We start from the raw sequence: 4,410 nt of genomic DNA, 5'->3' as shown, positions 1-4,410 counted from the left end.
ATGAAGGTACGTGTATGATTAACAATTATTTCTATCGGCAAAGGCGACGAGCTGGCAGAAACGTTAGCATGCCGGGCGAAATGCTGAGCGGTATTTCACCTGTCTTCATGTTCTGAGTTCAAATTCCGCCGAGGTCGACTTTGCCTTTCATCCTTTCGGGGTAGATTAAATAAGTACCAGTTACGTACTGGGTCGATATAGTCAACTTAATCCGTTTGTCTGTGTTTCTTTGTCCCCTCTCTGTATAGCCCCTTGTGGGCAGTAAGAAATTAAATATTTCTATCGGCAGCGTAGCGACGGAAAACGAGGCAATAATAACAGAGAATGTGTAGATGTTCTAGAAGGACGCCGTGAAAGTTAAATACAAGCAGAATGGACAACAAATACAGTGTTTTTGGTCTCTAGGTGGCTAATTTTTTTTATCAATACATACATACGTACCCACACAAGCACAAACACACATGCACACCCCCACACAAACACGCATACGCAGGTATATATTCTTGTAAATCTATGAACTATCTATCTGTGTCTCTCTGTCTCTTTGTCACTCTCTCTCTCCCCATATATAAATATATATATATTTATTTATTCATTTGTTTATTTAGATAAACAGGTAGATTGATTTACAGGTAAATCCTCAGCTAGAGTGACCGATAGCTTTACATAAAGTCATATGAAAACCAAAGTTCAAGCACTTGCAGATATGGGAAAAGAACGTTAAATATACATGTGGCTTGTTACACACTCACAGGTACGAACACATACCTGCACATCATATGCATATATATATATATATATATATATATATATATATATATATATATATATATATATATTTATATGCGTGTGTATTTGTGTACATGTGCATGTGTGTGCGCGTATGAATGTGAGCGTGTGCGTGCGTGTGTGTTTCTGTGTGTTCACCGTTATTTTTCTCTCTCGAACGATTCGATTTATTCGGGTCTTTTGTATGTATTCTTACAGCCTCCCTGTATTCATCGATGTATGACTAGATGGCGGATTTATAGCACAGTTTTTATATCTTTTATGCTGATAACAATCTCCATTGATAATATTCAATATCTTTTCTCTGCATAGTATACCCGCTGATTCAGACCATCACCAAAAATTTTCATTTCGCAGTGTATCTTGCAGTAAAAAAAACTACCGATTCCCTGTTGAGATTCTTCGATACCAACAACTCCGTAGAAATCATTTACAGTACGTTTCAAAATACGAATGTCTTTTTTTTCTATACCTAGCATGTGTGTTCCCTCAATCAGCACTTAATACACACTAGGAAGGTGTTTTAAATCTCTCCACCTTTGTGGAACACTACCATGAAGTGTCTAATTGAGAAGAAAAACCAAGTACTTATTTCTGTTTAAGTCTAGCACGTATTTAACCCTCACTTCAGCCGAACTATTAAGTTGCACGACGTAAAGAAAAGTACCAATTGCGAAGCGGTTTCGGCAAGTTGCGACACGCTTGAAACTCAGCGTAACAAGGAGTTTAAATCAAACAGTTCTATCCCTAACGTCCTGTTACCTATTATATATACATATATATATATATATATATATATATATATATATAAGCAATGTTAATTCTCTAAATGAAGTATCAACAGTAACTGCACGATAAAGTGTAGTATATTGCCACTTAAGTGTGGCTGATCCCTAGGGGTGGATGTTACTGTTGCTTTTAGCCCCAGGAGGACATCTCCTCCAGCTGGCTTATCGACACATGACTGTGTCCTGTTTGCCAAGGGAAGTTCCCTTGGCAAACAGGACACAGTCGTGTGTCGATAAGCCAGCTGGAGGAGATGTCCTCCTGGGGCTAAAAGCAACATCCACCCCTATGGGTCAGCCACACTTAAATGGCAATATACTACACTATATATATATATATATATATATATATATATATATATATATATATATATATATGGTATATGGAGAGCAATAAGAAAATGGAGATGATCAATAGGTGGTGTTCATCAACTTATAGACATTATAATGTGTCAACTTATTTATATATATTTATATATCAGTAAATATTTAAGTAGAGTGTGTATGTGTATGTGGATGAAGTACGTTCACTTCCCATGATTACCTGATGTCATCCACAGTATTTGCACATTTTTCGCTGAATCTACCCCAGGAATTCCTCAGCGTACGTTCAGTATATAACAAATATTAGAGACAGAAACAGAATATAAATGAAACTTTATCGCCCATAACGATCGTTTCGACCCATGCTACATCGATCCGTCTCTGGGATACCGTACAAGAGGTTGTACTGCATCTCTCGGTACAAAAGTGTTTTGCCAGTCGATGTTATAAAGAGTATCGCGATAAATAAACCCTGTTTCGCTCGGTTCTAATATAGAATGTTGTTAGTGACAGTAGGTTTAACTAGAGTTTATTTTATGAGATACTCCTTATAATATGACGATACAATTCTGCACCGAGGTATGTACAACAGCCAGATGTACAACATCCCATATGTGAAGGATCAAGGCAGCATGAGTCGAAACGATCGTTGTGAGCAATAACGTTTCTTGTATATTCCATCTCCCATCTCGATCGTTTGTTATATATATATATATATATATATATATATATATATATATATATATTATATTACATACATATAAGAGGAGTGCCATTATCATCAAGTGACACTCTTCTTTTAATTTTGACTCTATATCTTCTGGAGGAGCTACCCCAATCCTTTATGTATTAATAATAATTATAATAAGTATTATTATTATTATTATTATTATTATTATTATTATTATTACAAGAAGAAGAAGAAGGCTGATGATGATTATGATGATGATATTAATAATAAATATAATAAACTTCCAAATTCTAAAGATGATTGTATTAAAAATTACAGGCTAAAACGTACATATGTATTGATTTGTGTGTATGTGTGTGTATGCATAAACATATATATGTTTATATACATTTATAGATATATATATATATATATATATATACACACACACATAAACATACATACACAAGTATATTTTTGCATATATATGTATATATAAATATATATATATATATACAATATATATATACGTACTTACATACAACATGCATACGTACCAAACACACACATATAGATATATATTTGCGTATTTATATACTCGCATGTGTAAACATATGTAAATATATATGCATGCAAACATACAGACATACATAAATGCCTATATACGAATATACATACATACGTACATGACATACATACATACATAAATACATACATACGTACATATATTCATATGATGCATTGATTGGAAAACAAAATGTTAAAATCACTGAAAAACTGCAACAAAAACAGAAAACTGAAAAAAATTTAAAATAAACTTAAATTTGGAAACGTGTGAAAATTTAGTAATACAAAGAAGATAGAATTTTAATGATGATTAAAATTGATAAATTAGGTAAATAGAATTTCATCCTAAAATACGATACAGGGAGGTAAAAAAATTTTTTAAGTGTTATTTTATTTTTATCCCCTCTTTTTTCTAATTATTCGACGAAATTTTATTTCTTCCTTCAATGTTTAATAATGTAGAATTTTTATAGTGTATCGTAACTCTTAAATATTTCTTTCTAGTCTTTGTTCTTTTGTTTTAATTAGTATTTCATAAATATAATTCTCATCTAGAAAATTACCAAAAAAATATTAGTATAATAATAAAAATAATTAGACAAAACAAACCAAACAAAATTGTACTTGAACATCTTAAACAAAAATAATTACAATAGCAACAACAAAAGCAAAAACGGTAACAGCAACAAAAACAACAACAACAATAGTACTACTACTACTACTACTACTACTACTAATAATAATAATAATAATAATAATATTAACAATAATAATAATAATAATAATAATAATAATAATAATAATAAAAATAATAATCGTGAGGATGATGATGATGATGTTGATGACGATAATACTACTACTAATAATAATGGAGAAGAACGAAAAAATTGTTTTAACGTAAACGAGAATTGGCGATAAAAATATATGTACAATCTGTATGAGATTTCAGAAAATCAATTTCAAACTTTTTATGTTCTTTTTTTTTTCCGCCTTGGTTATATGTTTGAACATAAATGTTAAAATAAGTATTTATGTATCACAATAATCGCACATCGAACCCCAGATACACTAGTATATACTTACATAACCCCCGCACAATATATATATATATATATATATATATATGTGTAGGTTTGCATGTGTATATATGTATGTGTCTATATGTATGCCCCTACAGACATATTTCATTTTAGGTTCGTCGAAGCGGGAGTTAGATGCTATAACATTTGGAGTGCAATAGTGTACGAATATTAAAATGGTTGCCGGTGCTATGGC

Source organism: Octopus bimaculoides, chromosome 27 (genome assembly GCF_046866305.1).
Source record: "Octopus bimaculoides isolate indiv1 chromosome 27, ASM4686630v1, whole genome shotgun sequence".
Classification (NCBI taxonomy): Eukaryota; Metazoa; Mollusca; class Cephalopoda; order Octopoda; family Octopodidae; genus Octopus; species Octopus bimaculoides.
Note: the sequence above shows the minus strand (reverse complement) of the source record.